The 26606-nt window shown below is 48.7% G+C and overlaps 6 non-coding genes across 6 annotated transcripts; 5 read left to right on the forward strand and 1 right to left on the reverse strand.

The window, feature by feature from the left end:
* The first annotated feature begins 245 nt into the window (after positions 1-245).
* TRNAK-UUU (transfer RNA lysine (anticodon UUU)) lies at positions 246-318 on the forward strand. Its single transcript has one exon. It is a non-coding gene; the product is annotated as a tRNA-Lys (tRNA).
* A 5362-nt stretch (positions 319-5680) lies between these two features.
* TRNAF-AAA (transfer RNA phenylalanine (anticodon AAA)) lies at positions 5681-5753 on the reverse strand. The gene has a single exon. It is a non-coding gene; the product is annotated as a tRNA-Phe (tRNA).
* Positions 5754-8567: 2814 nt separating this feature from the next.
* Positions 8568-8639, forward strand: TRNAQ-CUG (transfer RNA glutamine (anticodon CUG)). The gene has a single exon. It is a non-coding gene; the product is annotated as a tRNA-Gln (tRNA).
* Positions 8640-16322: 7683 nt separating this feature from the next.
* Positions 16323-16396, forward strand: TRNAN-GUU (transfer RNA asparagine (anticodon GUU)). The gene has a single exon. It is a non-coding gene; the product is annotated as a tRNA-Asn (tRNA).
* An 8111-nt stretch (positions 16397-24507) lies between these two features.
* Positions 24508-24623, forward strand: LOC127041622 (U5 spliceosomal RNA). Its single transcript, XR_007771711.1, has one exon. It is a non-coding gene; the product is annotated as a U5 spliceosomal RNA (small nuclear RNA).
* A 1124-nt stretch (positions 24624-25747) lies between these two features.
* LOC127041607 (U2 spliceosomal RNA) lies at positions 25748-25941 on the forward strand. The gene has a single exon (XR_007771697.1). It is a non-coding gene; the product is annotated as a U2 spliceosomal RNA (small nuclear RNA).
* Positions 25942-26606: the final 665 nt, after the last annotated feature.

Consider the following 26606-nt stretch of genomic DNA (forward strand, 5'->3'; position numbering starts at 1 on the left):
AAGCTGCATTAGCCAATCCAACCATTCGGCACTTGCAGATGGGCACCTCTGTACTGTGCCTGAGTCTTGTACAGCTATGAAAGGCTGATAGATGCCAATATTTCCCTGTCTTTTTAACCTGCACTATTACCAGGCCAAGCCAGGACTGGGAAGAGAGACAGAGTAGCAGGTTTCCCATATTGTATCCATTTCCCTTTTTCTTGACCAGTTTCTCCTCTGCATAACTTGTACTTTTTCTATTGTGAGCCTGGCTAACTCAGCTGGTAGAGAGTCAGACTTTTAATCTGAGGGTCCAGGGTTCAAGTCCCTGGTCAGGTAATAAACTACTCACTATATCTTTAAACATTGTTCTTCTGATGTCCTCTTTGGTGTTACTTTTTCTCTTCAAGACTGTGCCTTTCCTAAGAAGGGCCTTTGTGTGTGTGGGTTTGAAGGGGCAACTTCCTAACATCCTTACTGTCCTTGCAGCCTGGAGGAATAAAGGCCTCTGGGCACACAGCATGTTCCTCCCCTGCATGCACACGCACACACAGAAAACAAAACAGAATATCTCTAAGGAATTAGAATCACCTGCGGCCTTCCTTTATCCTGCTGGATCCCCAAATGATGATGCTCTTCAGCCTAAACCCATGTCCCCTCTGCTCCCAGTGATCCTCAGTCCCAATCCACTGCCCCTCCTATGCACACTGCTCCTCACTCCCAACCAGAGCCTACTCCTCTTCACCCTTCTCCTCTATCCCAACCCACAGCCCCCCTCCTATTTCCAGTGCCCCTCAATCCCAACGCACAGACCCCTCCTATTCCCAGTGCCCCTCAATCCCAAACCATGGCTCCCTCCTTCCCTCCAGCAGCAGGTGCTTCAGACTCCCTCAGGAAGATTTTCTTGCAAGGTTTCATGTATGAGTCTGCATGTGGATTTTACAGTGCGTTGGAAATATGTTGCATTGCTTGCCAAAATGATCACTTTTGGCTCGTGTTGGATTCCCAGTCTCCTTGTTATTGGGACAGGAGAAAGAAAGAGTTGTTATCCTTGTTGTGTGAATCAAGGGCAGCACAGCTGTGCTTGGCAGAAGCCCATTGAGGGACTCACTCTCAATTCAATAGCACTTGGTAGGCAGGGGACAAGGGTTCCAGGACCAAGTGGGCTGGGGTCCCAATACTAAAATTTAGGTGTTAAATCAACTTTAGGACAGGGTGGCAGTGGAGGGATGAGTGAGTTCCTAGACAAGACAGTGATGTACAGTGCCTTCTTATTTTCCCTCTTTTCCACTCAGGATGGCAGGTGAACTCTACAGAGGCACCTCTGGGCTTGCACTGACTAAGGACAACAGCTGTGAGTGGAGTAACGGGGGGGCTCATATTTAAGGACTTTTGGTTGCTGGACCTACAAAAGGTAGGGATAAGGACACTGCCCAGCTTATTTGGGGGTGGGTCTTTTCCTCGTGGTTTATGTTTATGTGCTGGGGCTGCTGACATGACTTCTGCTAACCCTAGGCTTACATTGCAATGTAGACATATCCTAAGAGGGCATCTATACTGTGATAAAATCCCGCTTACCTGGATGATCTGATTTGGGCTCCTGGGGATCAGACTGGAGCCCAGGCTTGGAAACCCTCACTCCTTGTGGGGTCTCGGAGGCTGGGCTGAAGCTCAAGTGTCTACACTGTAATTTTATAACCCTGCAGGACAAGCCCCACAAGCCTGAATCAACTGACTCAGGGTTTGAGAATAGTGACTTGGGTGTGTTAATGGCAGTGTAGACATAATGCTCGGCTATGTCCACACTGCAATGAAACACCCACGGCTGTCCTGTGCCAGCTCAGGCTCCTGAGGGTTTTGGCCGTGGGGTGGTAAATTTGCACTGTAGACATCTCAGCTCAAGCTCAATATTGGGCTCTGGGAGCCCTCAAGGTTGGGAGGGAGTTTAGCAAGCAAAAAAGGTAAAATGGCAGTGGAGTAATACGCTGGACTCAGTGGCATTTCTCCATTGTCTATCTGCTTTGGGGCAGTGACAATAACACGTCCTGCTGCATTCGTTATTTCAAAGGGTGGTTTAGGATTTTCATTCTCACGGTGCATGAAGCAGGGCTCAACCCTTGGTGCAAAACTAATGAGCTGCTCACAGATTCTGACAGCCACAATGAGCAACTGGTGTGAGAGCCCAGACCTGCCCCTGTCCCAGAGGGAGGGGCTCATCTATGACAGGCTGGACCACTGACCTATCAGCTCTTAACTCCCAAACTTTCAGTAATTCTGTTATCAGTTCCTGTGAGTATAATTTAAACTGCCATACTGGGCTAGACCAAAGGCCCATCAAGCTCTGTGTTTTTGTCCATTGGCAGTAGCCAATAGCAGGTGCCTCAAGAGTTAATCAACAAGGCACCACTGGGAGTTGAACCCAGGATCTCCTGCTTTCAAGACAGGGGTTTTAACCAGCTAAGCCACGGTTCCCACCTGTGGTTGAAGCACAGTGTCTGCCCACACCTGACTCCCTGCCATCCCCACTGGGGCCTGACAAGCTTTGCTTGTGTTTGGATTCTCCAAAGCAGAGAAGCAGGTGAGCTTTTCCTTGCAAGCTCTGTGTGTGTGTGTGTGATTCTTTGGCCAGGTCTGCACTACAAAGTTATTTCAGCATCATTGTATTGCTCAGGTGTGTGAAAAACACACAACGCTCCCTTGGTCAGCAGCTTTTGGCTGGTGCACACACTGCAATGCCATGTCTGGCAACAAACTGCCCTGTTCTGGTGACAAAATAAAACCACCTCAATGAGAGGCCTAGAGCTTTGTGCAGCAAACTTAAAGTGACAAATTGTCAGTGTAAATGCTGCTGTTCATTATATCACCATAACTGGCCTCCATCAGTATCCCATAATGCCCACTGTGAACTCACCTGCCCTGCATTCCTGCTACAGAGGCTGGGCCCCTCCCCTTTCATAGTTCCAGAAAGTTCTGAGAGCTGAGCCGCTATCTGCCCTGGGATTAGGTTGATATACTGCATTGCCAGCCTAAGTAACGTAATTACACCAACCTAATTTTGTAGTGTAGATCTGTCCAAAGAATCACACACACATCTTGGGAGCAAAACTTCACCTGCTCTTCTGCTTTACAGAAGCCAAACACGAGCAACATTTGTCAGGACCCAGTGGGGATTGGCAGACAGTCAGGTGTGGGCAGACACGGTGCTTTAAGTAACAGCAGGTACCATGGCTTAGGTGGTTAAAGTACCTGTTTTGTAAAGAGGAGATCCTGGATTCAACTCCCAGTGGTGCCTTGGGGAGTGGCTTTTGGGGCACCTGGCATTTGCTACTGATAGAAGACAAGATTCAGAACTAGATGGACCTATGGTTTAAATTACACGCACACGCACTGATAATAGAGTTACTAAAAGTTTGAGTGTTAAGAGCTGATAGGTCAGTGGTCCACTCCCCTCAATGCAGTTTTACTATTTCCACTTGCTAAACTCCCTCCAAACCTCTATAAAATTACAGTGCAGACATATGGGCTTGAGCCCAACCTCTGAGGCCCCACGAGGGGTGGGAGTTTTTGAACCCAGGCTTCAGTGTGAACACAAATATCTGCACCACAGTTTTTAGCCCCTCAGCTTTACGTCCATGAGCCCAAGTCAGATGAGCCAGGCCAGCCCTGCTGCCATCTTTATCCCAGGAGAGATGGACTCTAAGGGTACGTCTCCATTGCAATGGAAGCCCAGGTGCGGCACGCTGTGCTCAAAGCAGCACCCTGGAAGCCCCATATTCACCACTCTCATATAATGATCATATGGTTTGTACAAGTCTGCCTTGTGAGGATGGACACTGCTTGATTCACATCCTAGCAAAGGAGCTTCCTAACAAGCTGGAAGAAAATATGAAAGAAGGGTAGAGACACCATGATTTGGCCTCTCTCCCCCATAACTCAACAGCTGGAAACACACCTGGAGGACAAAGACTGAGCTGAACTGATTCAGAAATCAGAAGAGAATACTAATAATACATTCAAACCAAATTCCCCTGCCAGACTAGTATTGGTTTCTCAGCAGGATTCCTGGGCCCAGCCTTGTTGGGGTTATGAGGACTCTGCCACACATGAGAGTAGAAAGAGCATCCTTGGGGTCAGGCAGGCCTCTGGTAAGGGAGTGGGGACTGAGATCCTTTCTCTGGCCAATTGCACCAGGGTCATGTATAAACCAGGGAAGTTCCCCACAATAGCCGGACCTGAACCCCCTGTACACTTGCCCTCTGTACTCATTGCTTCTCTGTCTCTCTTCCCCTCATCTCTGCTGGTCTCCCTCTGAGCTTTCTCAGCACCTGGCCCCACAGCGCTTCCTGCCAGCCAGAGACTGCTTGTTCTAGGCCTGCTCCTGTGGATGTGGCCTCTCTCCTGATTCCTGAGGAAAGGAACCTTTCCAGGAAATGGCCATGGATTCTGGGAATCTGCATGTGGCTGGTGGACAGCACCAGGAATCATTTGGCTCCTGGCACACAAGGCCACTTAAAACCTGAGCACCCAGAAAGGGGCTTGAACCTTCAGATTAAGAGCCTGATGCTTTACCAACTGAGCTGCCTGGGCTTGTTGAAACCATCTTCACCATTCACCACAAGAGCGAGCAGGTAGGCAAAAGAGAGGCAAAAAAAGTCATAAGGAACCCTCATGTGGCCTAATGGATAAGGTATCTGAGTGTGGATCAAAAGATTGAGGGTTGGAGTCCCTGTGTGGTTCTGTTTCTGCAGTTTTACCATTGTGCTGAAAGTCCTGTTCCCTTCAGGGTTGGAACCTCTTCTTGGCTGCTCAGGCCAATGCTCTGGCTTCAGCTAGAGCCCCGGGAAGGAGTTGGGGGTTGGGTGTCACAAAGGCTGGGACATGAGACCCAGGTGGTTCCAGTCTAGCCTTTGCCATTCCTGACTTGTCAAAGAAAGTGGGTGACTGCCCGGGCTGGCGTGTGCACCTGACCCTGTGCTGGAGGGTACTTACTATATAGCGTCTTCGGAGCCTGGGTGTTTCTCTGCTTCTCGCCAGCTTGGGAAAAGCCTCTTGGGGTAAAATCTCCTGCCCCACTGCAAAAGTGAGCACCTTGAGTGGGACCAGTCAAAGGCCTCACCATGGGGGCTGGCCCTGCTTTCCTACCAATTTATGATGTTATCCACAGAGCATCAGCAGCTGCCCCGCATGCTGGTTACCTTCAGTGGCTGTTTGGCATGGCAGGGAGGAGCCTGGCTAAGTGTTTTTGTGCCTGTCTGAAGGCCACACAAAGGCATGGTCCTGCCCTCCTCTAGCTCTGACCTCAGTTGCTCTGTGGCTTTTAAGCCTGCCCTTGGAGCCATCAGCACCAGCTGCTTCTGCTCTAGGTGCCCAGAGGAGGAGAGGTGTGCTGGGTCAGTTTAACAGATGCCCCTTCCCTGGTACTGCCATTGCTCAGCTGCACAGAGGAGCTTCCATCCCCAATCCCTGCCTGTCACTGCCCAGCAGCCCTCTGGCACCATTCCTGAGGGCTACCCTGCCTCACTTTCTTCCTACCATGTTGGGAAAGACAGGTCTCATTATTAAAGGTCAGGTGGGCCATCTAGGGGCAGAAGACTGTTCTCTGTTTTCCTACTGCAGAGCCCAAGCTCAGGAACTCACATTGGGTGCAGGCACTGCTGTGCTCCCAGAAAACATCCCCTGCAGAAAGAGGGATGACAAGGCCTGCCAAACCCAGGGATTGAACCAAGGACCTTTAGAGCTTTGGTTTAACGCTCACCCAACTGAGCTACTTTGGCACCTGCGTGAAAACATTTTGGCCAGTTGCTTCCCTATCTGGAATGTTTTTGTCAGCAGTTGCACACAAAAGGGACAGGAAAACAAACGGCTGCTCCACACCCCCACTGGAGGAACCCGGCACCATTAGCTGAGGTGAGTAAGAAGTGTCTGTTGGCTGACAGGGCCTGTCCCTCAGGAGCTGGAACAGCAGCTGCTGCCTCCCCCTCGGCTCCAGGCTGTGGGAAATGCTCATTGCCTGGCTGCATGGGCGGATGCGGCTCCGTGCTCTGGAGAGCGTCTGTATTGCTCTGTCAACCCCCCGTCTTCACTGAGCCAGTCTGGTAAGGTCCCAAGTGCCCCCTCCGGCCTGGCAGCTGCGAGTGTGCAGACATCAACCCCCCTGCCAGCCCCAGAGCCAGCAGAAGCACCAGCCCCCCCAGCACCACAGGGACACTCAATGAACTTCCTGTGGGTATATGGTCCCTTGGCGTCCAGCTGCCAGAGTGAGAGTCAGGAGAGAGCAGTGTCTGGCTCACCCTGGGGGAGAGAAGAGACCTGATGAGTGCGGATCTCCCTCAGCCTCCCCCGCAATGCTGGTCAGTTTTATTACCACTGTAATAGTCAGTGCTTCCCTTCAGGGCCGGCCCTAGAGGGGTCTGGGGTATGGGACAAATCCCCCCCTTTCCTCCCCAGGCCCTGACCCGCACTACACCCCTTCCCCCAAGTCCCCACCCCATCCTGTCCCATCTCTTCCCTTCCTGCACCTTCCTGACCCATTCCTCTCCCACCCCCAGTTCTTCCTGTCCCTGCTCCTTCCCCTCCCCACCCAGTGCCTCCTGCACCCCACTGAACAGCTGATCACTGGCAAGTGAGAGGCACTGAAAGGGAAGAGGAGGAGCTTGTCAGCAAGGCCTGTAGTGTGGAGGAGGAGCTGGCTGTCAATGGGCGCTGAGCACCTATTTTTTCTCTGTTGGTTCTGCAGCCCCATAGCTCCCATGGAGTCGCTGACTTGGCTCTTTTCGCACTCTAGAGAGAGGAGCAGAACCAGGGCTATGGCTGATCTATGGGGCATCAGGTGAGTGCCAGAGGCTTCAGGTGCTGAGAGTTTGCCTGACCCCTCAGGGTCACAGTGTGAGGTGGTGCCCCAGGGATCTCTATGAAAGGAGCAGAACAGGATTTACTTGGGGTGGGGAGAGAATTGAGAGTGTCTCAGGGGGTTGTACAGAGGTGCTGCCGGGATTAGAGACTGGCTAAAACACAGGCTTTAAACCTGCGCAGGGGAACCCTACTGGATTTCAACTCCCACATCTTAACCACTCGGCCATCACAGCTGTGAACACAAAAATGCCCCAATGGCAGAGAAACTGGTAAAAAATCACAATGCCCAGGTGTGAAGTCATCTGAACCACAAAATTCCCACCACAAACCTGGCTCCCAAAGCACGGGGGGGATTGGGGTTTGTTCTCTTTGCTTAGCCATGTGCAGTCACACAGACAGAGAGTTTAAAAGTCTCCCCTCCTGCAGAGCGGGAATGGGAAATGATTCTCAACTTGAAGCCTGATGTAGGGTGACCAGACGTCCTGATTTTATCGGGACTGTCCTGATATTTGCTTGTTTGTCCAGGGTCCCGACCGATGTTTGGTCGGGACGCGGGACAAACAAATAACTTTGTCCTCTTCTCCGACACACAGGCATAGTCTGCAGGGATACTTGCCCCCCCCCAACTCCGCCCCCTCATTCCCCCATTGGATCCATCCCCAAATCCTGGCCCTGGCCCTGCCCCCAGCCCCACCCCCTCACTGCCCCATTGGATCCCTCCCCAAATCCTTGCCCTGGCTCTGCCTCTTTCCCAAGCACACAGCATTCTTCCTCCCTCCCAGGTTTGCACACAGGCCATGCCCATGGCCGGGAGTGCAGCGCGGAAGCTGCTCCAGCCCTGCAGCCTGCGGGGCAGCGCAATGGGGCTGGGGGCAGCGCGGAGCAGGCAGGGCCCAGGTGGGCGGGGGGCAGAGACACACGTGGGGCTGACACGCTCCTGCCGGGAGCTGCCTGGTTCACCCCTTGCCCGGGAGCTGCAGGAAGGGCCCAGATCATGGCTCGGCTGCAGAGCTCGGAGCCCAGGCTGGGCCCAGGAGTGAGGGGATGGGGGAGCTGGGGGTGTATCGGGGGTCAGAGCCGAGAGTTGGTTGGAGATGGGGCTGTGCCACTGCCGCTTGGCGGCGGGGTGGCCCTCTGGTTTTTTTTTTTGCTCCGCCCCCCATGTCCTGATATTTCATCTTTGACATCTGGTCACCCTAGCCTGATATAAAGGAGGAAGTCTGGACCAAGGGGCGAGGGACTGGCCTTTGCTAGAGAAACCACTGTCAAGTTTTAGCCAGTTAGGATAAGTCAGCAAATAAGAACAACCTCAGGTATCAGTAACTGCTACAGGTTGCAAATTCCTACATGTAGCAGTTTCTGGCACTACACCTGCACAGATCTGCTCCCCTGCTCTTCTCGGGCTCCTGCTCTCTCCTTAGCTCTGCCCCACTCTCACCCAGGCAGTTCCAGCTCACATGGAGGATGGGACCCCCTGGTCTGGTGACTCCCTCATTACACTGCCTGGCCTGTCAGTGCAGCTAACTTGGAGCTTTGGCCTCTCCCCATTGTCCCTGGGGACTGTCAGTCTCAGGGTCCTGATTTCCCATTGATCCTTCCCCCTTCTATTGGTGCTGGGAACTAGCCAACCAACCCCCACCCCAAACACACACTAAGTTTTAGTATAGAGCCAAGAGCCCCCTTACACAAGCCAGCCCCATGAGATTCACCAATGTGCAGAGAAGGCAGCACAAGCTGGTCCCATGGTGTAATGGGCAGCACTCAGGACTCTGAATCCTGTAATCTGAGTTCAAATCTCAGTGGGACCTTGTGTTGGCTTGTGGTCATAGGCGGCAGGTTATATACATTTGTGGTGCTTGGGCTCCAGGAATATTCAGGGCTGGGGGCCCTGCTCCAGCAATATTTGGAGTTGGGTCTCTTCCCCTGAGCCCTGGCACCCCTCCCCCTGCTGTGGTGCGTCCCTGCCTGACAAAAAGCAGCAGGGGCCTGTCTCCTGCCTGCTCCTGTTGCTGGAGTAGAGGGATTCTGGGTAGAACTGCTGCCCCAGAGTCCTAGTGCAGGCTGCCCTGAGCCTCTCCAACACCCCCAACCCTGAGCTCCCTCTGAACCCTGATACTCTGCCCCAGTCCTGAGCCCCTCCTGCATCATGAATCCCTCATCCTCAGCCCTATGCTCCCTCCCAGAGGGTGCACTCCTTCCCACCCCCAGAGCCTGCACCTCTCACCCCTTCCTACAACCTTGCCGGAGCCTGCACCCAGCACCCAAACTCCATCCTAAAGCCTACTAAACCCTGCACCCTAATCCCCAGCCCAGGATCTGAAGCCCAGACCTCCGGCCTAAATCCCCTCCCAGAGCCTTAGGCAGGTGGGGGTGGAGTTTGGGGACAGGTTCTGGGCACCACCAAAATTTCTACAAACTTGCCACCGATGCTTATGGTAACACTCCAGAGCTTAACTTCCCTGTCTCCAGCTGTGTAAGAGTGAATCTTTCCCCTCCTGCTGGGTGTCTCACACCTCCTAGAGCCAGGTTTTTGGCTGGGATGGCCACAATGGGTTAGGGCTCTAGAACTTGTTACCTTGATAGTTGGGATTCTTGCTGGTGCACCTGATGTTCACAAGCTTGGCCCTTGCTTCCTACCACACTTTTCCTCTGGCCCATATGGCGCTTGAAGAAAGGAGTGACAGGGCTGGGATTAACAGTCAGGGCTTGGCAGGAGGAAGACTCCCAGACTGGAGCCCCACACACCTTCCCTCCTCCGGGCACCTAGAGCAGAGGCAGCCCAGCTCTGTCCGCTGGATACCTCAGCAGTGTAGGTGAGTTCATGTAAATACAGTCTGGTCCCAAAGCCTCCTCTCAAACCTGGTCATCAGTAGCTGCCAGGGGAGAGCTCATTCACACGTCGCTTACAAATCATCATTTGAAATTCTAAGGTTGGCCAACACTGCCGAAGCCAATGCACCGACATTGTCAGCAAACACAACAGCTGGGTGAGGAAACCTGGCTTTGTCCAGACTTTCCATACCTATTTTACTTTCTCAGGTACAAGTAGTTTTCATATGTTGTATCTGCTTTTAAAGTGTGTTAACGTTTCTATTTCCATTCAAATTTGCAACCAATGACAACATTGGCAACTCTGCGTGTAACTACCTGACCACTGAGGGAGGGGCTGTTGGGGAAATTCGGGGAAGGGGATGCACAGCCCCCTGATTGGGGGGCGTATAGGGAATGCCCAGTTTCACTGAATTGAGTCTCCTACTGCAGCACCTCAGTTGGTTACATCAGAGAGGAGCTGCAGTGTCTAGGCAGTGGGATGCCTGTGCCTTTAAGAGCCCAGCCCTGGGAAGCCCATGCTGAGAGGTGCTGCCTGTGAGAGGGGAAGTAAAAAATCCCTCTGCTCCCCCCACCCATGTTTGCAAACACTGGAGTCTCAGCCCACCGGGATCACTGTTACCCCTCTGCCCCTGCCTGTGCCAGGGTTTAACCCTCTGGTAGCACCTCCCTCTGGGCTTAACTCTGGCTCCTTCCCCCCTCCCTGACTTTGCCTTTAGTCTCTCTCCTAACTCTGCCTCCAGCTGCTTGACCCCCTGACCAGTCAATTTCCACCCCCTGCTCAGACCCTGGCCACCCACTCCTCTGATTTGCCCCCCTTTGCCCCTTTTTAATCCCTGTAAAAAGTAGGGAGTGCTGAGTCCCATTCTCTGGAGGGAGGGCTGGGGGCCTGGCCCCTGCCAGCCCAATGCTCAAAGTGCCCCATGATCTTGTGGATGTTTGCTGAGTGCTGCAGGGTCACCCGAAGGGGGAGAGAGATGTGGTTAGGAGGTGATGCAGCCAAGGGTGCCTCACCCAACACTGAGATGCAGCTACCTCTGGGGTGAGTTACACAAGTCAGCAAATGAATATGGAACAAGAAACACATTGAAAGGACCAAGGCAGCTGCAGTAGGTGGAGAAAACCAGAAAAAGCAGTATCCCTGGATCCCAGCCCTGCCCCTCCCCCACTCTACCCCCTAATCTCCACTCCCCTCCCACATTTGAGGGGAGAACCCAGGAGTCCTGGTCCCAGCCTTGCCCACCCCCATATTTTGATATGGCTCCATCCAACAGCTGCCCCCACAATTGCAGGGCAGTGCCACGGGGCACACTGGGGCCTGCTTGTTTGCACAGGATGGGCAATGCCAGTGCTCCAGGATGGGGAGAGATGATGCTAAGGGAGAAGCAAGCAGCAGACTGCTCCCATGACAGAGAAAGAAATGCTAGGGGGTGCTGTGCTGCAAGGACTGAAGGGAGTTGGCAGGGAATGGGAGGATCTTCCCTCACAGCAGGTGAGTCTGTCTCCCTCTCAATTCCTCCCCAGCCCTACCCCAGCCCAGGCATATCCCGACCCAGCTACCAGGGTTACATTTGGCCTGGATTCCCCAGCTGCTAGGGGTGGGGCGTGGGGCTGGGAAGCATGAGCCTTTACTCCTCCTTCCCCAGACACAGTTGCATGGGCACAGACCAAAGGAGCCTGCAGCACTGCTGCCTAGAGGAAACTGAGGCACCAGTAACTGATAGACACATCATGGCTCTCCTCATCCTCATCCTCTTTTCCATGTACAACCTGGCCAGGGGAGGGAGGGGTAAACTCAGGGCAGTTGCATAGTTAACCTGTGGAACTCCTTGCAAGAGCATGTTGTGAAGGCCAAGACTAAAACAGGGTTCAAAAAAGAACTAGATTAGTTTACAGTGGATAGGTCCATCAAGGGCTATTAGCCAGGGTGGGCAGGGATGGTGCCTGTAGCCTCTGTTTGCCAGAAGCTGGGAATGGGCAATAGGGGACGGATCACTTGATGATTCCCTGCTCTGTTCATTCCCTCTGGGGCACCTGGCACTGGCCACTGTCAGAAGACAGGAGGATACTGGGCTAGATGGACTTTGCGTCTGAACCAGTCTGGCCGTTCTTATGTCTCCCTTGGAGCAGCAGTGACACCTCGTGGTCATTCAGGGTAATGCACAGAAGGTGTTTCCCTTGATACAGCAGTGACACCCACTGGTCAGGTGGCGTAATGCACAGCGTGTGTCTGCACTCTACGAGCAGTGACACCCACGGACCAGTCACGGTAAGGCACAGAATGTGTTTCCCACCAATCTGGGTAAGGCACAGAGCATGTTTCCCATGGAGCAGCAGTGACACTCAGTGACCAGCAGGGGTGGCATCAGACTCTTCTCCTTTAGTGGGGGACTGAGGCTACATCTACACTACAGGATAAATTCGAATTAGCTTAAACCGATCTTATAAAACAGATATTATAAAGTCGATTGTGAGCCTCCACACTAGGCACATGAATTCGGTGGTGTGCGTCCATGGTCCGAGGCTAGCGTCGATTTCTGGAGCGGTGCACTGTGGGTAGCTACTGTAAAATAATGAGGCCAATAACGTCAATTTGCGTCCACACTAATCCTAATCCGATATAGTAATATCGATTTTAGCGTTACTCCTCTCATTTTCTGGGAGTACAGAAATCGATTTAAAGAGACCTTTAAATTGATATAAAGAGCAGTGTAGTGTGGACGGGTGCAGCGTTAAATCAATTTAACGCTGTTAAAATCAGTTTAACAGCATAGTGTAGACCAGGCCTGAGATGGGCTAGACAAAAAAAATTGGGGAGCTGTGCCCCCCATCACCTGGCCTCACCCTTCACGGGGGCCAAGCCTCTGTTCCTTCTCAGTTAAAGGCCAGGCTCATCTCCTCTCCCCCCGGCTAGGGTTTACAGCAATACAAACTTTATTAAAATAAAATAGTAAACAGGGTTTACTTAAAATATTCTAAATCTGTCCAAATTTTAGTACTGAATCCAAAGTTCTCTTAAAGATCCCATCAGTAACCAAAACCTAAATGAAAAATTGAAACCAAAAACAAGGCTTAATTTAAAACCCAAACATTAAGAAAAACTTTGTTTGTAAAAATAAAAAACTAACAAATGCTGTAAATTAATAATTTCAACATTTTATCAAAAAAGTCTGCTACAGCAGAATGATAAAATAACATCAAATAAATAAGCATGACCACTAAAACCTCCTATAAAGGAATTGAATCCTTGAATACTGGTCAAATCGTAATAAAATATGCAGAACTATGTCAAAACTAGTGTTGCAAGTCAGCCATTTCAATCCAGCAAATGTCAATTAAAAGCTTCATTCCAACTAAAAAAAACCAAAACAACCCAATAAACCAAAATGGTCACAGCCTGAAACAAACCTACACAGAAGCAAAATTAAACCTGTACCAACATTGAAACAAACAATGTAAATTTCTATTTCTAACTTCTTGTGTCTCCCAGGAGGAAGGTGTTTTGCACCCCAGTAGCCAGGCTGTCACTGCAGCTTTCCTTTCACTAAATAAGATTTGTACCAAATATAAATTGCCCTCCAATTTCTCTAAGAGAAATTGAAATTGTATCTTTGCACTAATATCCCAAGTGTGCAAGTCCATCCCCTCAGAGCAGCCCCACACCCTGAGGCCAGGGGAGAATCCCAACTGGTTTGTGCATTTGTAACCCTGGGGCCTGAAGCTGATGAGAGAAAGGGAAATGAGCCATCTTGGAGCTTTCCGGTACCACCTGCGGGGAGCACAGGGATTTGACTGAGTGACATCCTGGCTAATATTCACCTTGTTCTCCGCCAGCAGGCTCCACTGGAGAGCTCGGGAGTGACTTGACCATGGCAGCACCCCATTTACATATTAAAAGACGGCATTTTGGGGCCAATGGGGTAAAATGTGAGTACTTTTGGGGTTGGGACCCACATGAGAAGGAATGTGGACAAACTGGAGAGAGTCCAGAAGAGGGCAATAAAAATGATTAGGGGACTGAGACACATGACTTACGAGAACCTACAGGCCATATCCTGTATGTTAAGCTAAGGCAAAGTTAGCATATGTATATTGTGACCTTTTACTCAGAGAGGAAAATCGACCTTTATCACGTTACTTAAAAAGATAAGTACCCATGCCTGTCCAAGACCTTTACTTAGACCAATCGACAATGGAGAATAGCATAGGGTTTTATTCAGTGTTGTACCCACAGATTTAACAGGTACACTACAAGGTAACTTATGTGCATATGTACATGTCATCAGCAAGCACAAACATACTAGCCTATGAAGTAAATGTACCCTAATTTTTTGTGAGTGAGGAATGAAATTTGAGCATAGGAGGAAGGATTTCCGGCCCTTGTGCCCTATAAAAGAGGTAACCCACCTCACTAGAGCACTTTGCTCTATCATTGTGACTTAATTCCTCCACTCTCTCTCTATGTACTATCAGTAGGCTGTACTTTTTCTTAAATTTTAAGTTTCAAGGGAACTAGGCTAAGTTCGGTTTCCCTACGTTTTTAGTCTTTGTTTATTAGGTTTTGATTTTAAGTTTAACATATTCAAGTAAACCCTAAGTAACACTAGCATTTTCTAAGCACTGCATCTTTCATTTAAGAATTGAGAAACCTGAACTGCAAGGCTGGTCCTGTGTCTCTTACCACCGGGTTATCAAGGAAGGCTGTGAGTATATTAACCAAATCTTTGTTGCATATAATGCCATATGCATCTTTTGAATAGCAGTAATGCAAATGTAACTTTGTAAGTCAATTAAATTAAATAACATGTAAGCTAATCAATTAAATTTTCATCAAATTATCCAAATTAATATTATTAGTACACCCTAAATCACGGTACATGGGACAGAGAGTTGGAGTGCAGAGGTATGAAGGCACTGGTTCTAGAGGTGCTGACTCTGAGGTGGGGTTAGAATGAGACATTCAGAGTGCAGTAGAGGACTCAGGGTTAGGATAGAGAATGGGGCTGTGAATGGTCTGGAATGAGGCCAAGAAAGAGAAAACTGAGATGCAAGAGAGAAATCAAGCTAGAGCAAAAACCAGAGAAGAAATATGCCATGTGAGCTGCAAAGGGGAAAAAAAACCTCTGCCTATCCCCTCTCACCAAAGCATCTAAGAACCAGATGAGAGACATCTCTCTCCCACTACAACAACAATTCCAGTTGACCTGGACTGAGGAAGGAAATCTTCTCCTTTGTAGCACTAGCAAACCTGGACTGAGTCATGAACACCTCCCCACATCCAATCTGGTGTTCCTGGCCTGGGACACGGGAGGCGCTCCTCTCTTCTCCATTTGGGACATGACGGGATAACAGAAGTGACAGGGCTTTATGGGAAATAATTATTTGACTGATTCATGTGCAAGTCCTAGTCCTTCTTAACACAAACAAATGGTTTATCCTGCATGCTGATGCCAGTTTGGAGGGTCTGGGAGCAGTCCCGTACCAGGAAGTGGAAGGAAATGTAAATCTGTAGGCTTTGCCAGCTGAGGACTGTCTGATAGCGAAACTCGCTATCCCATCCACCAGCAACAGTTCTTGGTCTTGAAATGGGCCATCACTGAGAAATTTCGAGACTGCTTGTGTGGTGCTCAGTTTCAGGTGTGGACAGAGAACAATCCACTGACTTATGTGTTAACAAGGACTAAGCTGGATGCTACAAGGCAGAGATCGGTGGCTACTTTTGCTAGCCATAACTTCGCATTCAATACCAATGAGTTAGTATAATAGGGAATGTGATTTATCAGGACCACCAATTCTTGGCTGGCGGGAGGATGTTAGCAGGGTCGCTATGAACCCCTACCCTGCCATCTGTTGGTGATCTGTTGTAAAGGCTTTTTGAGGCTGATGTCATTTGCATGGTTCCACCCACCCCGGATTGCATGATGGGAGTGCTTGTCGAAACGGTCATTTCAGCTGCTGTGGGATCCCCAGTCTCTTTGTTATTGGGGCAGGAGTAATGCAGTGTATTTTGCTGTTCGTTTTGGATCAAGGAGAGAGTAACTGTAGCTGGCATTTGAGGCCTGAGAGCTTCACCCTCGCCTGAAAAGTACTCATCATTAAGGGGTCTGGGTTCCCAATGCCCAAGGTTTTGTGGGAGGCTGAAATGGATGTTTGTTGAGCTTTTGGTAGCTGGTGTGTAAAGACAGTTGTTTTTAAATCTTTTTGAGTTGTTGTTAGTGGTGCAGTTGTTGGCCTTACGCTTATACTGCTTGATCTCTTTCAGGGTGTGTTTTGGTTCTGAGAGGTAAAAGGAAGCTGTTGTGTGTGTGGTGTTATGGAGTGAGATGGCAAAGATTGATTTACAGAGTTGGTGCATGTGCCACAAAAGTTGTGGGGGCCCACCCCCAGCTCTGGTCCCAGAGGCCAGAATTTGCATTAACCCACCTGCTGACCTCTGACTAGGAATTTCGCTCTGCTAACTCTTCCAGCAAAACAGGCCAAAGAAAGTGTACGCAAGCACTGTACCGCAGCCCCTGTGCTCTTTTCGGTTCCTTCCCACAGAACTTTCACTGCATACCAGTCCAGTCCCTTGCTGTTGCTTGTCTAAGAACTGCATGCATATGCTAGACCGTACCCTGTGCTGATTCCCGACTTTTGTGCTCCATACAGCCTTGCCTATCCGTGTCTCTGTGGCGCAATGGGTTAGCGCGTTCGGCTGTTAACCGAAAGGATGGTGGTTCGAGCCCACCCGGGGACGGCGATGAGCCCGTGCTACCTCCTTGCTTCCCCGAGGCTTGCAGGGAGCCTCCAAAGTCCCCTTTTGCTGCCTCTTGGCCTCAGTGCTTTCAGCTGGTGGCCCAAAGAGCGTGCTGGATGCCATTCAGAAACCCCTCTCCCAGCAGCCGTGCCGGAGGCTCAGGCTTAATCCTCGAGGCCGAGCACAAAAACTTTCAGCCTGGAATATTTTGCTCCATTCCCGCCTCCGCCAAAGCGGCAACGGAGAAGGGGACGAGACACGCCTGCTCAGAGACGCCTCCCTCCCACTTCCCTGTAGGCTGTGCAAAGCTGTTGGCCTGCCTCATGCCTCGTCAGGAAAGAGCAGCCATGCTGCCCAAGCCTGAGTCACATGCGCAGCCAGGCCCGCCCCGGCTGACGGCGCGCAGAGCCACGTGAGTCAATGGCAGGTCGAGTCGGTAGCCTCGGCTCTTTCTCCTGACAGCCACACAGCACTGTCTAGCGCCCCGAGAGCCTCCCTCAGCTCGCCGGGGTGGGTGGGAAAAGGGGACCAGGAAGCACTGCAGCCTCATTCTGGGACAGGAGGCCCTTGCCACACCCAGACCTCCCTCTTGCCTTCAGCCCAGGTAGCCAGGGAGCTCTCTGGCAGGCCACCGCCTCAGCCACCTCTTGCCGCTCTGCTGGTCACCCGCCTCGCTGGAAGGCCCAGAGGGAAAAGAAACAAACGCACACGTAGCAGAAGGTGGTTTCGATCCATTGACCTCCGGGTTATGGGCCCAGCACGCTTCCGCTGCGCCACTCTGCTGGCTCTTCACAGCCCTGCCACCCAGCTGGCACTATCCAGATTAGGGCCTTACGCGCTCTCGTGCTGGCAGGCGGATGCGCAGGCTGCTGGCAGCTGCCCTGGTCACAGGATTTTACAGCATCTGCAGGGTAAAAGGGATCTCTTTGGGGTTTGGACCCCACTGGGAGCTGGGTAGCTGAGTGCCGGAAACGGGAGCACTTCTTAAACTGTTCTCAGTTAAGCCTTCAGCTGGTGGGGGACGTGGTTCAGCCTTGGATCCCTGTCTGCAGCAGGCAAGCGCCTCTGGCTCAATCGGCCCCCCTCGCTGTCTTAGCAGACTAAAACCCGGAGCAAATGCACAAGCCTTGCAAAGGAAGAGGAGCCGGGATCTCAAACAAATGTCAACATTTTATTAAGATGACGTTCAAAGAAAAAAAAACGGGTACGGTACAGCATTTAGGAGCAGAAGTTTCTGGTGATCAGGGAACAACGTACAGATTACCCGGGGGTGCGAAGTTCGGTTTTAAGATCGGGTGGCATAAGGAATACATAATGTGCAATAGCCCCGACTGGGGGTAAAAGGTTAACGTACAGACACTGAGTTAGGAGGGTATGTTGTCCATGTGAGGGCTAAGTTCAGGTGTGGAGTATAAAGAGCGGATAGGACGATGAGGATGGATTGACCCGCATTTGGTGAGTTTGAACATTCAGTGTTTTTTAATCTTTTCCACAATCTTGTTTAAGCAGGGTCGCTATGAACTCTACCCTGCCATCTGTTGGTGATCTGTTGTAAAGGCCTTTTGAGGCTGCTGTCATTTGCATGGTTCCACCCACCCCGGATTGCATGATGGGAGTGCTTGTCCAAATGGTCATTTCAGCTGCTGTGGGATCCCCAGTCTCTTTGTTATTGGGGCAGGAGTAATGCAGTGTATTTTGCTGTTCGTTTTGGATCAAGGAGAGAGTAACTGTAGCTGGCATTTGAGGCCTGAGAGCTTCACCCACAAAAGTTGTGGGGGCCCACCCCCAGCTCTGGTCCCAGAGGCCAGAATTTGTGTAAACCTACCCATTGACCTGTTACTAAGAATCTGGTTTCAGAGTGTGGCACAAAAGCTGTGCCCCACAGCTTAACTCTCAGAATCCAACCTGCAAAATTTTTTTTGCTATGTGAGTGGTGAGGAGCTTTTTTCCCCAACTATGGAATTGTTTTCAACTTCTAGTGTGGAAAAGAGATCACAGCATAGCCCTTCAGAAAAATTGGAAAACTGCTTTGAGTCACTAACCACTTTTTATCTATGGCTAGTTCTAAACATGGGTTAGAAACATAAAACATCCTGTTTTTGAACTGGAGAGACACAAAGAGCATAAAATGTGCATTAAAGATTCCACAAGAAATCCCTAGCATTAAGTGCAAATATCCCTTTTCAGTCTCTTTTATTTCACCATGTTTTGGAACCCATGTCCCTTGCCTAACGACATTCATATAGGTTCGGGTGAGTCCCGAAATCATGAACCGCTAAGTTCCGTTCTACTGTCCTTGATTCATATCAACCGGAATAACTGCACTTTATTACCACTGCCCTAATAAGAAAGAGACTGAGGATCCCACAGCAGCCGAAATGATCCTTTGGACAAGCACCCCCATCATGTAATCCGGGGTGGGTGGAACCATGCAAATGACAGCAGCCTCAAAAGGCCTTTACAACAGATCACCAACAGATGGCAGGGTAGAGTTTATTCTCACCCTGCTTACATCCTCCCCCCAGCCAGGCAGATTGGACAAATGACCAGGGAATAGTATAAAAATATTGCTCAGGCAGGCAGGAGTGAAATCAGGAAGGGCAACTCATGCTTGGAGTTCTAGCTAGCAAGAGATGTTAAGAGTAACAACAAGAAGAGTTTCTTCAGGTATGTTAGTGTCAAAGTTAGAATCAGGACTCACAATTTGTCAGACCACTCTGTTTTATTAGCACAGCGCTCTGCCAATAACATTCATACACACTACAAGTTGTTACAGGGGTACTCACTAACATTAAAGTTATTTTAATGTTTAATATTAACAGTAACATTAGCATCAAATTTATTAAAGGTATCTTGTTATACCATGCCTTTTATGTAGGCAGTTTGTTTGCTGACCAGGTATGTTCTTTATTTGCAGCTTCGTTTGTGCTGGCAGTTTTCACCTTTCTTTATCAGTTAGGTAATTTGCATCAACACAGGCTAGGCTTTTGGATTCAAAGCCATCAGCAGAGCTCAGAGACTCTGTTTTAACACACAGGGATCTGAAAAAGAAAACACAGCCTATTGCAGCTCTTTTGGAGCCCTAATAGGATTTTAATTTAGCAGCATGTTTTATTTGCATTTTATTTTTTACATCCCTTTTTAGAATATACGCTGCACATGTCCTACGGAAAATGCACATTCTTTCTATACTATAACTTTTAAAAACATTAGCCATATTAATTTTTACATAAGGTATAACTTTGTTTTGTTTTTTACAGAGTTTTTATGTACTTTTATTAAAGTGACAGTCTGATTACACATAGTCATTTTAAGGCTCAGTGTTTTTAACATTGCTTCTTTTTGTTTTGTGCACCTCACCTCTGCTGTTGCTTCAGAGGGTCACTGTTAACTTCTTATTCTGTCATTACAGCTTTTATCTGCTATTGTTACAAAAAAAACAAACCAAACAAACAAAAAGACTCCAGAATCTCTACCTATTCTCCTGATTCTGACTGCCCTATTGCAGCCATGACTTGGTCTTTATTTAAAAACATTTTAATTTTGTAAAGAATCAAGTTACCCCTTAAGGGTTAAATGCTAAATCCCAAAGCCAAACAACACTAATTACCTGTGTCTTGCAAAAAGGTCTGTCAGTTTTGCAACTTTGAATCAAAGAGTCAAATGAATTTTTAGTGGCATTAAAAACAAAATCAATTTATCTTACACCTACAAAACAGTAGTTTTACAAACCAGATGTGTTGGTTTAGATTCTTAGAACTTTACATACACAGACAAATAGATACATACACATTTTCTTTTCCTTAACATTTTTTTTTACACTGCTTTGTTTTTTGCATAGCTGTATTATATAAGGATTATTTACAGGCACTCTTCTGGAAAAGGGCCCATTTTCCCTTCAGAATGTCTGCAAAGAACCAAGAATTCTCTCTCTTTAACATGGTCCTTTTAACATTTTCCACAAAGTTTAACTGCTTATTCTCTCCACCTCTATAGTTAACTTTTCACTCTCTTTTCTTAAATCACTTGTTTATGTTCCAAAATGACACCTTTATCACCTTAGATTTCACCCTTTTAGTATTGTTCCAGGGTTCATGCCTGCACTTACTACTTTTTTTACTCCTGACACTATCCCTTAGGCTTTCAACCTGTTTCTTTTCTGTTGCTTGCCTGCTTGTCTGGGCCCGATCCTGCTTTTTTTCAATGAACCGTTTGTGAATGATTGTGGTCATTTCACAATTTTGAAAGAAATGTTCAAGGAAAGGACCAGGAGGGTGTGGGGCTAGTTGAGGAGCTCCCCCCGCCCCGAGCCTTGCTGAATTGGTAGTGGGACACTATAAAGAATCAGTTTCTGAGGCAGACAACAAAGGGGAACAGAACAAGGGACTTTTTGTCCTTTTTACAATGAGATGGAATTGAAGGGGTTTGGATCGATCCGGGGTTTTGAGAACGGGGTAAAGGGAGCGCTCGGTCTAGTGGTGGGAGAGGAGGCTTTTAATAAAGCTTTAACTTATTATTTGAATAAGTGAGAGAGGCCATTTTTGATTGTCCACCTATGATTTGCCTCTTCCACCACTGCATGAAACAATTAACCTCTCCTTTAGCCATTTAGTTTTAGGTTGGCCGAGTTTGTCCTTTAAGACGTCCACTCAGTCTTTGTTCCAGATTTTAACAGTGGCCACTGAGTTTGGGATCCCCCTGTTAGCCTAGACCATTTTCCAGAATTTCAGGATCGTCTTGACACAGGAGTCTGGACCCATCCTAAATACATAAATGAGCCGCGTTCATTAGGGAACTGTCCCGACTTAGACGTCTGGTTACCAGTACAGGAGGTCCACACACCAATCACACAGAAGGAAATGGTTCATCAGAGCGATGCCTGCTGCAACACATAAAAGGAGCCACAGGCTACTGCTCAATTGCCCTTGCTTTCACACTAAGGGTTTTACCCAAGGTGTGTGCGGCTGCAATTGTGCAGATTTCACTCACTCAGACCGCGGGACAGGAACCCCTGGTCGGCCGATCCCCAGACAGAGACGGCACCCAGACTCAAACACTCCACAAGTAACAGATAGACACAGAGACAGGACAGTCCTCTCCGGACAAAACACAGAAATAATTACCTGACCAGATTCCTGATGTCGGATCCCGGGATCCCTACCAAACAGAGTGGGAACCACAGGTTCGATGGCGTAGACCTCACTGTGGCTGTGCGCCTTTCCGCTCTAGTGGGGGACCGCTTGGCCAAATGCCCAGGTGCCGCTGCCACGGTCATCCCACAAAAACAGTCAGGAATCACACAGCCCCAGTGAAGACGGTTGCCATCTCGTAGAACCTCAAATTGTCACAGTTAGAATCAGGACTCACAATTTGTCAGACACTCTTTTTTATTAGCACAGCGCTCTGCCAATAACATTCAGAATATGTGAGCGGCCATGCAGGCCAAAACAGTCTATTTATACAGATAAAAGAGCGGGAATCAGACAAAGGAACAAAGAAAGCAAACTGTAAAATCACCTGGGGCACAGCATGCATATCCTACTTCCTTACTAACTCTTTATGGATCTGAGCTATACTTCACCAATTGCCTTAATGGTGCAGTTGTTCTATGTAATGTCTGTATTCCTGACACCTGGATTGCAGCATTCCAACAGTTTTTCTTAAAGGTCAGACAGCATTTCTTTAATCCTTTCTATTTTCACAATATAATTCATTCTACTTTCACATTAGCAACAAGAAGAAAGTCAATGAAAATGTAGGCCCCTTACTCAATGAGGGAGGCAACCTAGTGACAGAGGATGTGGAAAAAACTATGTAGTTGATGCTTCTCCTGTCCCCATCTTCACGAACAAAATCAGCTCCCAGACTGCTGCACTGGGCAGCATAGCATGGAGAGGAGGTGACCAGCCCACTGTGGAGAAAGAAGTGGTTCAAATCTATTTAGAAAAGCTGGACGAGCAAGAATCCTTTGGGCTGCATGCGATGCATCCGAGGGTGCTAAAGAAGTTGGCGGGTGTAATTGCAGGGCCACTGGCTATCTTTGAAAAGTCATGGTGATCGGGGGAGGTCCCAGATGACTGGAAAAAGGCTAATGTAGTGCCCATCTTTCAAAAAGGGAAGAAAGAAGGAGGATCAGGGGAACTACAGGCCAGTCAGCCTCACCTCAGTCCCTGGAAAAATCATGGAGCAGGTCCTCGAGGAATCAATTCTAAAGCACTCAGAGGAGAGGCAAGTGATCAGGAGCAGTCAGCATGGATTCAGCAAGGGCAAGTCACGCCTGACTAACCTAATTGCCTTCTGTGAGGAGATAACTGGGTCTGCGGATGAGTGGAAAGCAATGGAGGTGTTACTCCTTGACTTTATCAAAGCTTTTGATACAATCTCCCACAGTATTCTTGTCGGCAAGTTCAAAAAGTATGGGCTGGATGAATAGATTATAAAGTGGACAGAAAGCTGGCTAGGTCGTCGGGTTCAGCGGGTAGTGATCAATGGCTCCACGTCTAATTGGCAGCCGATATCAAGCGGCGTGCCCCAAGGGTTGGTTCTGGGGCTGGTTGTGTTCAACATCTTCATTAATGATCTGGAGGATGGCTTGGACTGCACTCTCAGCAAGTTTGCAGATGACACTAAACTGGGAGGAGCGGTCGATACGCTGGAGAGTAGGGATAGGATACAGAGGGACCTAGAAAAATTAGAGGATTGGGCTGAAAGAAACCTGATGAGGTTCAGCAAGGACAAGTGCCCAATCCTACACTTAGGACGGAAAAATCCCATGCACTGCTCCAGACTAGGGACCGAATGGCTAGGCAGCAGTTCTGCAGAAAAGGGCCTAGGGGTTACAGTGGATGAGAAGCTGGATATGAGTCGACAGTGTGCCCTTGTTGCCAAGAAGGCTAACGGCATTTTGGACTGTATACGTAGGGGCATTGCAGCAGATCGAGGGACGTGATCGTTCCCTTCTATTCGACATTGGTGAGGCCTCATCTGGAGTACCGTGTCCAGTTTTTGGCCCCACACTCCAGAAGGATGTGGAAAAACTGAAAAGAGTCCAGCCTAGGGCAACAAAAATGGTTAGGGGGCTGGAAGACATGACTTATGAGGAGAGGCTGAGGGAACTGGGATTGTTTAGGTCTGCAGAAGAGAAGAATGAGGAGGGATTGATCGCTGCTTTCAACTACCTGAAAGGGGGTTCCAAAAAGGATGGATCTAGACTGTTCTCAGTGTACCAGGTGACGGAACAAGGAGCAATGGTCCCAAGTTGCGGTGGGGAAGGTTTAGGTTGGATATTAGGAAACCCTTTTTCATGAGGAGGGTGGTGAAGCATTGGAATAGGTTCCCTAGGGAGGTGGTGGAATCTCCTTCCTTAGAGGTTTTTAAGGTCAGGTTGACAAAGCCCTGGCTGGGATGATTTAGTTGGGGATTGGGGTTGGACTAGATGACCTCCTGAGGTCCCTTCCAACCCTGAGAGGCCATGATTTTTAAGCTGTTCCCGTGTATCAAGGTGAGCTGCAGCTCAGCGAACCCCAAGGATCTGAGGCCAGCTACTTTGCAGGAAAGACAGACCAAGCAGCAAGTACAACACGGGGTCGCACCCCGGCCGGCAGATAGAATCTCATGTCTGAGATCCCGGCTCCTGTTCCTTTGCAAAGTGTGTGCTTTTGCTCCAGATTTTAGCTGTGGGCCAAGTGCCCTCTGGCTCTCGTCCAGGCTCCGTCCTCCATGTGCCTGGCCATCAGCGTGACTGTCTCAGGAGAGCAGCTTCCCCACCCTCACTGCATCCCAATCTCCGCCCAGCTGGGGAAGGAGCAGAGGCAGCTTGGAGAAAAGACTCCTTTGAGGCACCGGAGACGGCCGGAGCATCTTATTTGCATACCCACAGTGCATTGCCTGCAGTGAAGCGAGTCCCTGGTCAAGGGCTGGGTTTGCTCCCTGTGTCCCCGGTTCCCATGATCCAACTCAGGCTGTCAATCGGTTTCAATTCCATTTCCTCTAAAAGCTAGCAGTTTAGTGGGCTGTGAGAGTAGTCACCCTGACTTGTGGTAGGATATACGGTTGCCCCGGCAGAGACTCTGCTTTTTTTTTTCTTTTTCTTTTTTTTCTTCCTTCTTCTTTTCTTCTCTCCCCTTCCCAGTTTGTATAAATCTTTTGCCTTTTGCTAAAGATTTTTGTGGAGAGGAGCATTTATGAATTTGTACCCAATTTTTTTGAGGCTTTTGTTTGGTAGGCAGTTCCCTGTTGTGAAAAAAAACAGAAGATACTATCTCAACTAGTGTCAGTAACTCAAGCTTTTCTATTAGTGTATGAAAACAACTGAGAGCTCTGAAATGACTGTGTGGGATTTTTTGCCCTTTTTTTTTTTTTTTGAGCTCATCGTGTTAGTGAGATGGCTTCCCAGCTAACAGGGGACTGTTTTGTGGTGTGTATTCTGCTGGCTCTTTGGTTTCATAAGTTTTTGGTTATCACATTTAAAGAGCAGCAAAGAATTGCGTTGTTGTTTGTGTTAACGTTTGGTCTGTCCTAAGAGTGTATGGTTTGGAGTCATTTGTAACTCTTGGGTTAGTTATTGTCAACAGCTTATTTTTGGGTCCCTGAGTTGAAAGGCTGCTCTTGCGGATTTCAGTTTCTCATTGTTGGAAGGTCAGTTAAAGAGCTGCTTTCTTAATCTAGTCCATGAAGGTTCTTACGCCGCCCTCCTTAATATACCTTTCAGAAGGTAATTGCATGGTTTCCCTCGTCTCCCCACAGAAGAGAAATTGTCCATCCCTTTCCTGTTGGGAAAACACCAGTGTTTTTAAATGTTTTGCCCAGATGAGGGATAGTTCATAGGAGCAGAAGAGGAGGAAGTTTGTGGCCATTTGAGTCAGATTCCTAGCATTTAAGGCCAGAAGGAACCAGCCGATCACCTCAGAGGGACTAGGGGCACCAATGCCCCAAATAGCGAGGAACTGCTTTGATGCAATTGACTGTATGTTTGATATAGTAGCGTGGGAAGGAGCAGAAAAGAGCACTGGGGCTGCGGAATAGCGCTTGCATAGGCTTTCTTTGCCCTGGTTTCTTGTAGAGTTAACAGTGAGAGATTGGTAGTCACAGGTCAGTGGGTGGGTTTATGGAAATTAGGAGTCTAGAGGGGAAACCAGGGAGAGGAAGGCATCTGCAAGACTTGTCTGTCTTTGAACAGAATTGTGTGTTAAGGGTTCTTGCTTTGAATTCTTCCACTGGAGTCATTTCGGGGAAGTGAGTCAGTCTTCGCAGAGTTCCCTAGTTATGGTGTTTGTTGCATGTCTGGGAGCTCGTCCTGGTGAGGTAGAAATGCGTGGGCGCAGGGGTGTGCGTGCGTGGCAGAATGTCAGTATTGTTTTTTGGCTCCCTGGAGCTAAGACCAAAGCATAGTGTCTGTTCATTATAATCTGTAATATGTCTTTGATGTGAGCACTGTGTATTAGCTTGATTTTTGAAAGGGGAGAATTAGTGAGAACAGGAGCTTTCTTTGTTTACCCCATGCATGGATGTGGTATTGTAGTGTCTCCAGGAACAGTGTATCTGCTTTAGGGGAAAACCTTCTGGTTAAAAAAACAGAAAAGAGTTAAACTGTAATGATTTTTTTTTCAAGCAGATTTTTTTTTGAAAAAGCAGAAAATATGGTGTTTTTAGTGGTTTTGTTTCTTTATGATAAACACAATACAGTTACACTTTCTTGGAAGTGTTTTGTGAGTTTGCAGATGTGAGAGGTTTTTCTTTGTCTTGCTAGAGAATTATTTAAGAGGCTGGACTTCTTCTTTCTGCTGTGAGTCTTTTCAACAGTATGAGGGACAAATGCTTTCCAGACTCTGGTCTGTTGGGGAGATGGTTGTTTTTTTTGTTTTTGTTTTTCTTGGGGTGGGGGCTTGGTAATATTTGAGATTACGTGTACATCAACAACTGCACGAGTTACACAGACTTCTCCGTACCCGACCTACGTTCTACGTATCTTGGTTCGTAAGATCGAGACAAGGCACTAGATGTCGTGCTGCATCCGGCACACAAGGGCCCCAAGCCTGATTTTTCCCCCCCAAACTGACTGTAATCTAAATGCTAAATAATTACCCTTAACTTCTCATTATTGCCACCCTCACTATTGGAAATCCCCAAAATCACAACAGTGACTTACAAATCATGAGAATTCTTTGTTTAAAAAATGTAATGTGGGTTCTCTATCTTTCCCTTCCAGTTT

This window comes from Gopherus flavomarginatus (genome assembly GCF_025201925.1).
Source record: "Gopherus flavomarginatus isolate rGopFla2 chromosome 13 unlocalized genomic scaffold, rGopFla2.mat.asm SUPER_13_unloc_3, whole genome shotgun sequence".
NCBI lineage: Eukaryota > Metazoa > Chordata > Testudines > Testudinidae > Gopherus > Gopherus flavomarginatus.